The sequence below is a fragment of the Eubalaena glacialis genome, chromosome 4 (genome assembly GCF_028564815.1).
Source record: "Eubalaena glacialis isolate mEubGla1 chromosome 4, mEubGla1.1.hap2.+ XY, whole genome shotgun sequence".
NCBI classification, from domain to species: Eukaryota; Metazoa; Chordata; class Mammalia; order Artiodactyla; family Balaenidae; genus Eubalaena; species Eubalaena glacialis.
Window position 1 is genome coordinate 149,334,141 of NC_083719.1, and position 13,947 is coordinate 149,348,087.

General features: G+C 42.1%; 1 protein-coding gene across 3 annotated transcripts in view; it reads left to right on the plus strand.

Annotated features, from left to right (window-relative positions):
• TENM2 (teneurin transmembrane protein 2) overlaps positions 1-13,947 on the plus strand; it is a 988,081-nt gene that overhangs the window by 699,748 nt on the left and 274,386 nt on the right. The gene's annotated exons all lie outside the window — the stretch shown is intronic.

Sequence of the window (13,947 nt, forward strand, 5' to 3'; positions counted from 1 at the left end):
CAAAACCATTGTGTGTTCTCAGTGGAAATAATCGATGTGATTATGGCTAGTGTGCCTCAAAAATGACAGAAAAGTTGAGGAGGATTCCAGCTTGAAAGATCAAGAAAATGAGAAGGCTCTCACAAAACGTGCTAGAAGCCTCCTCAGAATAGAAGGGTGAAGGTTTCTCAAAGGATTTAAAATAACCACGTGTAGACATAATGAGAACATCGTCTTGTTTACCAAAACCTTGAAAACCAGAATGACAGAGCATCCCTTGAAGGATACGCTACTGCATAAATAAAGAGAAGTGTTGCATCTGGGAGCAGACAGGAAACTTTGAAATTCATGCCTTCCTACAGGCAGCAGAAAATAAACTTTTCAAGATCTAGATTGGCTCGTGTTTTTATTCATTTACTAAAATCTGATCGAGCACCAGACATCTGCTGGCACTCTTCCAGAGACTGGGGATACAGTGGTGAGGAAGACTTCATCTGGGCCCTTCAGGACCTGCCATTGGGGAAGCAGACAGTAAGACAGGCACAAACAAGATAGCTGCTCAAAGGGATTAGTGCTGAGCGGACGAGAGGGCTGTGTCTGTACACCACCGCCATTAACCAGGAAGTGGGGTGGTCCTCAGGCTGCCAGGGAGGATAATCAAATGATGGGGTGGGAAGGACTGATCAAGGAAGGCTTTCTGAGAAAGTGAGCTTTGAAAGGAAGTTTGAAAGACCTCAGAAGGAGGAGCCATGCAGATATCTCCGCTAAGAACATTTCAGACCAAGGGAAACACAATGAGAATACCCTGAGATGGAGAGAAGCCTGGCCTCTTTGAGGGACAGCAGAAAACCATGGCGAAGCCTCAGGAGCAGAGTCAGTGGAGGCTGGGAGGAGGTGAGATAGGCCATAACAAGGTTCCACGTCAGCCATGGCGGGGAGCTGGATTACTGCTAAGTGTAAAGGAAGTGGCAGATTTTAAGCAGAAGAGTAATGCGATTTGACTTGTGTTTGCAGACAGTGACTGGCTCCTGAGTGGAGGATGGATGTAAAGGGCCCAAGTGGAAAAGGGGAGACCTGTTTAGAGCCTGCTGGATGCTGTAGGTCAGGCGCAAGGTGATGCAGAGGTATAAGTGGCGAGAAGAGGATGGATTGGAGGCAGAAAGGAAATTGACTGAAGATGGACCAGGTGTGAGGGAAGGACAGGAATCCTGGTGAAGCCTAGTGAGGTGTATGGTGTGGCGCTCGCCCAGATGCCACCCTCTGAAACTGCAGCACGCATCTCCCCTGCCAACAGGTCTCAGCCAAGTCCCTCTCTGAGACTGAACTTCAGCTAAAGACAGCCACCCTGCGCCCAAGGTTACATCCCTGTGGACAGCCCACATCTAATGACTGGTCCAGGTGAGGTTATTAAGGCCCAAATCCTGCAGCCCAAATTGAAAGCACTCTGCAGAGGCATCCCAGCTCCAGAGCTCGCCCTTTGCCACAGCATCCCTCTTCAGTTTCTCCCTCCGCCCAGCCTGCTTCTGTCACTCCCAAGAGCACTTGCTAATAAAGTTTCTGCATGCAGATGTTTCTTCCTAGAGTCTGCTTCCTGGGGATGGCACCTGTCCAGCTGATGGGTGATGGCTTCTTGAACCAGTATGGGTGAAGCCTGAAGAGAAGGATAGTTTGGAGTGAAAATCAGGGGTTGTGTTTGCTCATGTTCACCTTAAGATGTCTAATTATATCCACATGCCAATAGAGTAATAGGTGCCATGTTAAGGGGTGGCTAGAATATTCTGGAGAAAAACCCAAACCCTCAAAGCAGATGGCAAAGAAGACAGCCAGGCCTTTTCATCATAGAGGACAAGACTGAATTCCCATGAGTCTCTTCTACCGTAGTTATTTTCAAGTTTGAATGTTCCTAAATCTGCTTCCTTTGTTCACAGAGAAGATAGTTTAAAACCCTTTGTATTTGGACTAAAATCCAAATTCCTTGCTCTCAAAACCATGCATAATATAGTCTTCCATTGGGCCAACCTCTTCTTCCCACCACTTGGCCCCTGGATCACGACACAGTGATCCACACTGTTCTTCATTCACATCCTCAAAAATTCAATCTTTCCCACCTCAGGGCCTTTGCACATCCGTTTCCTTTGCCTGGGATGCTCTTTTTCACCGTTTGATTACCCGTTTCTTATCCTCAGACCTCCCCTTTTTGATCACCTCCTCAGAGAGGAGTGACCACACTAATGGCGTCCCACATTTTCTCTTAGTTCTTTGTTTCCTTCATAGTACTTCTCACACTTTGTAATTATTTCATGTATTTATTGGTTTACTCAGACTTGAGTTTTGTTTATTTCGTCTGTCTCTCCAATTAGAAATTCCACATGAGGGTAAGGACTTAATTCACCATTGTATCCATGTGCCCAATAAATATCGGTTGACTCATAACTTCATATTTTAGATATTATATTCTTTCCAAGGATGAGGAAAAGATACAATACATACGTGTATTAAACACCTCCTGTAGGCCAGCTTCTGTGCTCACAAATTATATTACCTCTTTCAGCCCTTCCAACAGTTCTGTAATGTACATATTATTATTTACCCATCCTTTAGAGGAGGCATCAGAGGCTCAGAGAGATTATTTGGCATTCCCAACATCATGCAGCTACTCATGGAGTTGAGATTTCAATCCAGACGTGCCTCACTCCAAAGCCTGTACATTTTCCATTAAACCGTAATTTGTGTGTTCCTTCAGCAGACATTTGTTTATTTATTTATTTATTTATTTTGGCTGTGTTGGGTCTCTGTTTCTGTGCGAGGGCTTTCTCTAGTTGTGGCAAGCGGGGGCCACTCTTCATCGCGGTGCGCGGGCCTCTCACTATCGTGACCTCTCTTGTTGCGGAGCACAGGCTCCAGACGTGCAGGCTCAGTAATTGTGGCTCACAGGCCCAGTTGCTCCGCGGCATGTGGGATCTTCCCAGACCAGGGCTCGAACCCGTGTCCCCTGCATTAGCAGGCAGATTCTCAACCACTGCACCTCCAGGGAAGCCCACAGCAGACATTTGTGAACACCTACTACGAACAGAAAAGAATACTAGGAAGCAAAAGATATAGGACCTGCCGTGGAGAAGCTTGTAATTTGACTGGAGAGACAAGGCAAACACACAGGACAGATGTAATAGCGTGACGCAGAATATGATAAAGGGACATAGTCTAAGGTTCCCTCCAGCTTGAAAATTCTTTGACTCTCTGAATGGTACAGGCAGTAAACACAGTGGGGGAAGTCATTCTGCTCCTTGATTGTATCTGATGGCATGCATTCTCTCTTCATCCACCTCTGGCTGCCAGTGAACACAAATGCAAGTCTATTTCAAATGGCTGTCTCTACACTCCCATATTATAGTGTATGGTGGATTCAAGGTCAAGTTTGAAGTCAAAGTCAGAAGTCTTTGTTTTTTTCCTCTACTATATTAAGACTCTAACCAATTAACTTGAGAAACGTCAACAAGTGAACAACTTGGGGCGGGGTGGGGGAGGCGGTTTGAGGGAGGGGGAAGACTCCTCATCTCATCCCAAAGACTCTGAAATGGATTTGCCCACAAAACACCAGGCTTCTTTAGTGACCTCCTGAGACCTTGCCTGTCACACTGAACAGTATATCATTTCATAGGGGGAAAAGAAAAACAAAGTCTTTCCATGAGAAAGGCTATGTTATATCACAGTGTGACGCTATTTAAATATCAAGCTTCTATTTAGAAAACGGAAGGCAATAAATTGAGTTGCTAATTATTCCAGCTGTGAGTATTTTTGGTATGACTGCACATTTTGAAGAGGGCAAAATAGAGGATCTTCCTGTTGTTCATGGCATATGCAAATGTAATGACGGTCCCCTCTGCTCTCAAAGGTTCAAGGATCAGAAACCTTGAAAGCCTATTTCTCATTGCATCAAAATTGGTTTGAGTCTAAGCTTAGGGACTCATGATATGAAATGGGCTTTTCATTATACTAATTGGGTTATTGGCTGCTTCTTCAAACTTGGGAAGTAGCAGTTTTTTTAAACATTTTTAAAGTTTTGTTTTTAAAGCAACAGTTCACTTCTCGACCCAAGCATAAATTCCCAACCGGAAGAGGAGAAGAAACATATTAGTAGTGTCCTCCATCCCTTCCCTTCCTAATAAAATTATTTTTGAGGGGTGGAGCTGCTGGCAATGCTCTAGTCTCTGTGCTAATTAGGACAACGCATTCATTTTACAGATATTTTGAATGAGCTGGGCACTGCGTAGGTCAAGGAGATCTAGTAAATAGCAAGATATACATGATTCCTGCCTTCAAGCGATTAATAGCTACATTTATTGATCACTCACTGGACGTCAAGCTCAGTGTTAAGGCTTTCACGTAAATAAACTCATCCAATCCCCCTAACAAGCCTATAAAGTACATACTAGCCATCTTTCACTTTAAAGGTGAGGCCACAGGGACTTAGAGAGGGTAAGTAACTTGCCCAATGCAAGGATCCAAACCCTGGTTGTCCAAGTTCAGAATCTGTACACTCAATATCTTACTGGTTTCAAAAAGAATTAAATTAATAATAATAAGAGAATGTTTATATGTAGGGAAAAAGTCTGACTCTAAACATCAAATGTTTACCAGTCTCTCTCTCAGAGTATGGGAGACCTTTGCTTTCTGTTTTTTTTTAACTTATATACTTGGTTTTTCTTTTATAATGTGTACCTCTTACATCTGCAAATAGGAAAATAAAGGCAGGACACTTAAAAGATTGCTTAGTTTTGCTATTCAAAAAGTGGCTGGGGGGCTTCCCTGGGGGTCCAGTGGTGAAGACTCCGGGCTTCAGATGCAGGGGTGCGGGTTTGATCCCTGGTCGGGGAACTAAGATCCCACATGCTGCGCAGCACGGGTAAAAAATAAATAAATAAATAGTGGCTGAACAGTATAGTATCCAACATCATCTTTCTCATTATCTCATGGTTTTTCCATCTCACCCTGGAAGCTTCTCTCTTTTTCTGTTTTCTCTTTCTCTGCATGCCCTATGTGTGTCTCTCTCTCCCTTCTCTCTCTCTCTCTCTCTCTCTCTCTCTCTCTCCCCCTCTCATCTCACCCACCCTTCAAGTTTCCCTTCTACCACCACCATTCCTTCTCAGACTGGAGAGCATAATAGCGATGCCAGAAAGTGTGGTGGTTATTTAACCTCTCTCCAGCTAAATGTTTTATCATATCTCCTGAAAACCTAATTATAGCAACTTTACATGCTACAGTACCCTTTATGGGCTGCCTCTTTTTTTTTAATTTGTTTTTTTTATTTTTTCTTTTTTCCTTTACCATCTTTATTGGAGTATAATTGCTTTACAATGGTGTGTTTGTTTCTGCTGTATAACAAAGTGAATCAGCTATATGCATACATATATCCCCATATCCCCTCCCTCTTGCATCTCCCTCCCTCCCACCCTCCCTATCCCACCCCTCTAGGTGGTCACAAAGCACCGAGCTGATCTCCCTGTGCTATGCAGCTGCTTCCCACTAGCTATCTATTTTACATTTGGTAGTGTATATATGTCCATGCCACTCTCTCACTTTGTTCCAGCTTACCCTTCCCCCTAAGTCAGAAAGAGAAAAACAAATACCGTATGCTAACACATATATATGGGCTGCCTCTTTATTAAACTAACTCCTTTAGAGACAATAAACCTGGTGCTTCAAAGGGCATGGCCAGCGCCAGTGAGATGAGATGGGATCTCCTGTACGGATCACCACCCCCCACTCCTGGTGCACTTCTGCCTCTCTCCTTTCTCTGACTTTTTATCAAATTTCAGCAACAGCCTGTATGATATTCAAAATCTTTCAGGGATTAATGGATGGCGTATCAATACTTTCATCCGCTACTCTGAATACCCCTGAGTTTATTTTCTGGAGAAGTCAATTTTCTCGGTAGAGCAACAATCAATACCTGGTTTCCCTGATAACCAGAGCTGCTTTTTTGCACACGGTGCTACCTGGAGACCATTCAAGGCATTCACTCGGTTTCAAGGAGCAAAGACAGCGGCTGCACTGTTGTCATTAGTCGTCCTGGTTAGTTGCATGGTGCTCTGTGATGAGAGAGCAGGATCCAGATTGAGAGAGAGCGAGAGGAAGGAGACAAAAACTTGACCTCTATACAGTTGTTTCTCTAGTACATTTCTTTTTCGAAGCCCTGCTGGGATTTCACCCTGGGAATACAGCTAAATAAGAAAAAAGAGGGAGACTGCCTCTTAGGATCCCACTGGTGGCAAGCTGCAAAACAAAATGGTACTTGGTGTTAAGGGATTTTCTATATTTGTTTCTTTGTTTGTTTGGTAGGTTTTCAGGTTAATGAGTGAGTTTATCCACAATTGACTCAGGAGAGAAGGAAGAGAAATCTTTTGTTGGGGCCTCAAGTAATTTAGCCAGCCACTGCTTCTCAAAGCTTCTGCTCTAGATCAGTCAAGCTCCATCTCTATCGCAAGAATAAAATAAAAATGCACGGTGAAATATACAAGCAGCTCATGCAGCTCAATATCAAAAAACAAACAACCCAATCCAAAAATAGGCAGAAGACCTAAATAGACATTTATCCAAAGAAGATATACAGATTGCCAACAAATACATGAAAAGATGCTCAACATCACCAATCATGAGAGAAATGCAAATCAAAACTACAATGAGGTATCACCTCACACCGGTCAGAATGGCCATCATCAAAAAATCTACAAACAATAAATGCTGAAGAGGGTGTGGAGAAAAGGGAACCCTCTTGCACTGTTGGTGGGAATGTAAATTGATACAGCCACTATGGAGAACAGTATGGAGATTCCTTAAAAAACTAAAAGTAGAGCTACCATACGACCCAGCAATCCCACTACTGGGCATATACCCTGAGAAAACCATAATTCAAAAAGAGACATGTATCACAATGTTCACTGCAGCTCTATTTACAATAGCCAGGACATGGAAGCAACCTAAGTGTCCATCAACAGATGAATGGATAAAGAATATGTGGAACATATATACAATGGAATATTACTCAGCCATAAAAAGAAACGAAATTGAGTTATTTGTAGTGAGGTGGATGGACCTAGAGTCTGTCATACAGAATGAAGTAAGTCAGAAGGAGAAAAACAAATACCATATGCTAACCCATATATATGGAATCAAAAAAAAAAAAAAAGAAAAGGGTTCTGAAGAACCTAGGGGCAGGACAGGAATAAAGACACAGATGTAGAGAATGGACTTGAGGACACAGGGAGTGGGAAGGGTAAGCTGGGACGATGTGAGAGAGTGGCATGGACATATATACACTACCAAATGTAAAGTAGCTAGTGGGAAGCAGCTGCATAGCACAGAGAGATCAGCTTGGCGCTTTGTGACCACCTAGAGGGGTGGGATAGGGAGGGTGGGAGGGAGATGCAAGAGGGAGGAAATATGGGGATATATGTATATGTATAGCTGATTCACTTTGTTATACAGCAGAAACTAACACACCATTGTAAAGCAATTATACTCCAATAATGATGTTTTAAAAGAAATGCACAGTGTTTTTAATTGATGGGGTCCTTCTCACATGGATGTGAGGCATGAGTTTCTTGTTTGTTAGACTTCTTTTTAAAATCTTCCATGGTTGTTTCATCAGAGAAAAATGTATGCCCTTAATTTTCTAAGCCAATTTGAAGCAAAAGCCTGGTTTGCCAAGATTCTGCCTCAAAACTGCATGCCTTTGCTGTCATGTAAAGCGTACGGGGGAATGGCTGTTAGGTTTGCGTGCTCTCTCATAGTTTTTATTAAATAGTTTTGTTTTCACAAGAGGAGAAGTGGTGACAGGTACTAAAAAGATTGATAGTTTATGGTGAAGTGATGATCACTTTATTCTAAGAACTCACTGGGACCGAGGGTACAGAACAGAGGACAGAGAGGGACCATCCTTCCTTAGCTTTACTACTCAATTCGACAGCCAGCCTCTGAGCCCCTAACCTGTGCCGAGCAGGATGCTGGGTTCCGGGACTGAAGCTTTGATAACCCACGTGGCTACGAAGGAAAGACGTATGCACACAAAAAAAGTATTATTTTTTGTGCAACATCAAGGACTGATTTTCTCTCTCCCCTCAAGTGTTAGCAAACTCCAAGGACAGCACTTTGGGGGCCCCTCATTTGCCTTTCCTTTCCGAGGCACAAGTGGCCAATTCTGAGAGCAATTGAGTTGTGCTTGAAAAATGTCAAGTGCATTTGGATACTACACATTTCTGCTGATGCCTGGAGTCCTGAGCTGAGCTACTTCCATGGTCGACTGCTGGGAAGACGTTCGGTTGGGGCATCACAAATGATCCCTTGGAGCACCCTCAGCCTGCCCCTGAGGGGGAAAAGCTGTCTTAATAGCCAGTTCAGGAAAAATCTGGAGAAGTTCCCTAAGCCTTCTGGGTCCTCCCATTGACCATCTGGCCAGACCATCACCTTGTGGGTCTTGCTTCATTTTATTTATCTTTATTCCTGCTTCATGTGACTGCAACCTTTGGGTGAATCAGAGCTTGCATTTTTTCAACTTGTTACTATGAAAATTTTCAAACATTCAGAAAAGTTGGAAGAATAGTACTACATAAGAAAAACCACCTAGTTTCAACAATTGCTATCATTTTGCCACATGTGCCTTATATATCTATATAGAGAGAGATCTTTTGGCTGAGTCATTTGAAAATAAGTTTTGACATGACGTTTCACTCCTAAACACATCAACATTCAAAACTTGCATTTTAAAAAATATATCTAGTGACCGTCTAGTGTGTTGTGGATAAGTCAGACGTGTTTGAAAGTTGCAAAAATGGTTAGGGTAGAGTTTCTTAAATTTTATCATACATTAGAATCACTTAGGAAGCTTCTTCACCAATACACTCCCAGACCCCAGGCCTAGGTCTGGATGCAGCCCAGGAATTTGTACTTTTCTAGCAGAGCCTTCAAGTGATCCTAAAGCAGGTATTTATGGGACGTAATCTAAAGATCGCTTCTTTAGAATCTTCCTTTTTTTATTTGCTGAATGTAATCTTCTAGAGATTCATAACACCAGGGTGTAACTGTATTGTGTGAGGAGTCTATGTATCTCTGGTACTCTGGTTTAATAATTCTAAGGACCAGAAACTAGAAACAAGGGATGTGATAACTAAATGAGTTTCATTTAACAATGATCATTAGAGACACCAAATACCAATGAGCGGCCTGAGAGATGTATCCTGAAAAAGATAATACAGTGCCAAAAAGTATACAGGTTGTTTTTGGTCTGTGGCAGGATCTGGCCTTGTATGTATAAATATAGACACTTGCCTGTATGAACTATGCAGACTTATAAATCTGTTTGGAAAATAAGAGTCAACATGGCAGAAGGAATCCTAATTTCAAAATTCAAAATGTTCACAGTATTGTCCTTTTATCATTCATGATTTTGGCCTTGGGAACGTTGCAGGTCTTTCACTCAACAAAGATTTGTTGACTTCCCTCTTTGTGCCAGGCTCTATTCTAGATGTTAGGATACAGGGATGAACACATCAGACAAACCTGATTATTTTGGACTTCATAGAAATTCAGTTCTAATGATGGAGGCAGACAGTAAATAATGCACAAATGCATATACCCTGAAGAAGAATAAAACAGTTATAACAGGATAGAGAATGACAGAGAAAAAAGTAAGGGGGGCAGGAAAGATCTCTCTGGGAAAGTGACTCTGGAACAGAATGTTGAATGATATGAAGAAATGAATTGTGCAGATATTTCCAGACAAAGGGAACAGCAAGTGCAAAGGCCCTGAGGCAGGAATATGTTGGATGTGCTATGATGAGGACTAGCAAAAGGACAGTGTAACTCATGGAGGGGAGGAGGATAAAGTGGAGGAAGATACAGTTGGAGAGGTGGCCAGAGGGCAGATCATGCAGGGAATTGTAGGCCATGGGAAGGATTCTGATTTTATTCTAAGTATTATTGGAAGGCTTTTCTTTTTCTTTCCTTCCCTCCTTCCCTTCCCCTCCCTCCCTCCTTCCCTTCCCCTCCCTCCCTCCTTCCTTCCTTCCTGCCTGCCTGCCTGCCTGCCTGCCTTTCTTTCTTTCTTTCTTTCTTTCTTTCAGAAGGGGATGGTGATGACATGTGACATAATCTGACTTTCTTTTTAGAAGGAAGTATGAAAAATAGATTGGATTGTCAAGGGGACAGTGTTAGGATCTCATGAAGCAATCCCATATACAGTTAAGTCCCTACATATGAACGAGTTCCGTTCTGAGAGCTCTTTCGTAAGTCCAATTTGTTGGTAAGTCCAGCAAAGTTAGCCTGGGTACCCAACTAACACAATCAGCTATATAGTACTGTACTGTGATAGGTTTATAATACTATTCACACAAATCATACATAAAAAAAAACAAACACAAAAAATAAAGCATTTTTAATCTTATGGTACAGTACCTTGAAGAGTACAGTAGTACAGTACAATAGCTGGCATACAGGGGCTGGCATCGAGTGAACAGGCAAGAAGAGTTACTGACTGGAGGAGGGAGAGGAGGTGGGAGATGGTAGAAATGAAGGATTGTCAGCAATAGGAGATGGAGGGCAAGCTGCAGTTTCACTCACGCCTGACGTTGATGGCACAGGTTCTGGGCTTGAAATAAAGATACTATACTACTGTACTCTCTACAGTATTGTACAGTAAAGTACACAAAAGCACAACCACTTGTAGAGGATGCATGCGTGTGACAACGTACGCGAGACACGTGAACTAACTTACGTGATTGGACATGCAAACACATGTTCGCACCTTTGAAATTTCACAACTTGAAGGTTCGTGTGTAGGAGTCTTACTATATAAGAAATAATAATCATATTCTTCTATTATTTCTTATAAACGAGTGCATTAAAAAATAACTAAAGTCAATTTAAACTTCTTAATCTTCATCTTGTGATTTCTCTCATGTTGCTACAACATTCCTGTTTCCACTTTATTGATTCTGTCCACAAATATGACTGATGTTGAGGCCCTGATGTTTAGATTCTGGAAGTACCAAGATAGTAATACCACTGTCAAGTGTAAATTTGGTTTGGGACAGACACATTAAACATATTTACATAACATAACATAGTATATAATATGTTATATATTATTTATATACGTATTGTTTGTATATACATATATATATATATGCACACACACACACATATATAGACGCACATATATATATAAACAAGTATATAAATAGCTTCTTGAGTGCACAAAGTGATGGGGTGCTTGGGGTTGGGGGGAATGTTGGAATAGGTTTCCGAGGTGGGTCGTTGGAAGGTGAGTAGGAGTTGGGTGGGGTGGGATGGGTGGGAAAGAACAAGAAAAGCCATTCCAGAAAGCATTACACATCATCCACAAAGGCACAGTGGCATGAACAGACTAGTTAAGGAACACTGTGTCTGTTTGGTGTGGCTGAAGTATGGAGTTCATGGGAGCTGGAAGCCTAAGGTTGGAGATGAGGATAAAAAGGCTGAGTAGTGGTTGTAAGAGTGTGGTCCCGTATTGAGATTTGGGTTTCCTCTTCTTGGTACTGGAGAATCCACGGGGATTTATAAGTGAGGGCATGATGGAATTTGTGGTTTGGGAAGAGAAGGAGCAGAGGGGTGAAGGAGAGGGTTGGTGGGAGAAGTTTTCAGAAATAAAATGAAAGGGACCTTTAACCCATCATGTAGGAGAAGATGAGGGAAAGGAGGAGGTGAAGATGACGATTGTGTCCTAGACGACTGGGAATAACAGGAGTCAGGAGGAGTGTGATTGGGGAGGGGAAGGAAAAGAGTCCGTGTTTGGTTGTAACTCGCTCAAGAGAGTGAAGGAATGTAGAGGAAGAGATGCCCAATACACAATTGGAATGTGGGTCTCAGGAAAGAACTTGAGCTAGAAATGGAGATCTGGGGACTCCAGCCCCATCAGTGATGGCTGAAGCCAGGGGAATGGGTGAGATCTCTGTTGGAGTGAAAACTCATTAATGATGGCTTACAATGTCTGTATATTCCTTTAAGTTTGATTCCCTATTTTTACTACCCGCTCTTGGAGAATTGTCCAAGAAGTCAACTTGAAGTAGCTCTAAGTCAAATCCCAGAGTTCTTCCACCACGCTGGCTTTCTGGTGTGTATATGTTCTAGCTTAATTATAAGGCAGTGGACCGTTATTTAGTGATTTGGAGAACTCTTCAGGTGTTTGCTCAACATTTGTCAAGCTTTAAATGTAAAACTCATATTTCAGGTTCCTTATGTTCTCTGAAGAATTTAGAATCAAGGCTATTTGTAGGGCATCGAGCGCTTACGATGAAACACACCCTTGGTTAAACGCTCGTCCTACATGATGGTGTGTAATCCCCACAACAACCTGTGCTGTTATTACTCCCACTTTACTCCGTTTTACTGATGAGGAGATGGAGGCTGTCAGGAGCGGCGTCAGGTAACTTACACGAGCTTCCTTGTCCAGGAACGGCCCTGCCAGGACTCCAATCCAGGTGAATCTTGCTCCAAAGTGCCTCCTTTAGACACAACGCCTACTGCCTCCTCTTCCAAAGGCTCTTTTTATCAGGAGCATTCAAAGAGATCTGTTGGACAAGGAGTACAAACCTTATTTATAGAATCAAACCTCTTGGCTGTGTTCAGATCATTGAACATTCTTGTAGCACAAATAAAGTTTTACGTATTGGTTGTTTATTTTGATGTTAGCCATGCTAGATAATTCACTAATCTGCTACTCATTTTCTGACGTGGTTGTCAGTGATCTCAGGCTCCTTTGATCTTTGTCAAGGATTAAAATACTTCCAAAGTTTTATCTGGAAGCAGCCAAGATACAAATATTTGTAACGACAGCGATCTTGCCACAGGATCCCACTGGGAAAGCCTGCTAACCACCATATGCAAGGAGAATGTGGTGTAGTAAGTCCAGTTAGAGCTTTTAGCGTCAGGAAGACTGGAGTTTAAGGCCCAGTGACCTCGCATGCTGACTCCGGGCTTCGGTTTTCTTGTTTGTAAAACTAAGGTAAAAATAGTATTCACTTCCATAGGGTCAATGTGAGATTTAGTTTCAAGTAAAACATTTAGCATTATGACACATAGTGTGTGGGGTCCATAAATATAATTGCACCTCATGAAAACTTGAAGGGAAAGGAAATACCTGTATAGCATTTTAAAATCTTAGAATTGAAACTGAGTAAATTCATAAAACAATGAGGGAGCTTCATTTATTCATTCAAGTCGCCCCTACATGCTGAACTGGAGTTGGGTTCTGGGACCATAAAGATGAACAAGGTACAAAATAAGACACAGCCCCCAGCCTCCACCTGCTTAGACTCTAGACTCTACTGAACCCGTGCTTTGAAATCCGCTAGATATTTTCCGGAAGACGAGTCATCATTTTAAACAAGGTGTGGCACGGCACCTTTGAAGTTTCGTAAATGGCACACGTAACAGGGAGAAAATCTATTGTGGGAGAATTGATGGTCTTTGATGTGTCCTTAGAGTGACAGTCTCCTGACCCCTGAGGAAGGGTTCTATTAAGGGTCAACAGTACAGCGCATTATCCTGTTGACATACCATAGTTCTAGACAAGGGGCACCTTGTTCAATTGGCAGACAAAGATATTTCCAAAGAAAGAACTGTAATCTCGAAAGCAACCTTGTGGTTACCTAAGGGGAAAGGCCGGGGGGGGGGGGGGGGGGGAAATTAGAAGTTTGGGATTAACAGATATACGCTACTATATATAAAATAGATAAACAGCAAGGATTTACTGTATAGCACGGGGAACTATGTTCAGTGTCTTGTAATAACCTATAATGGAAAATAATCTGAAAAAGAATATATACACATATACATACATATAGATATGTATGTATATATATAATCACTGTGCTGTACACCTGAAACTAACACAACACTGTAAATCAACTATACTTCAATTTAAAAAAAAAAAAA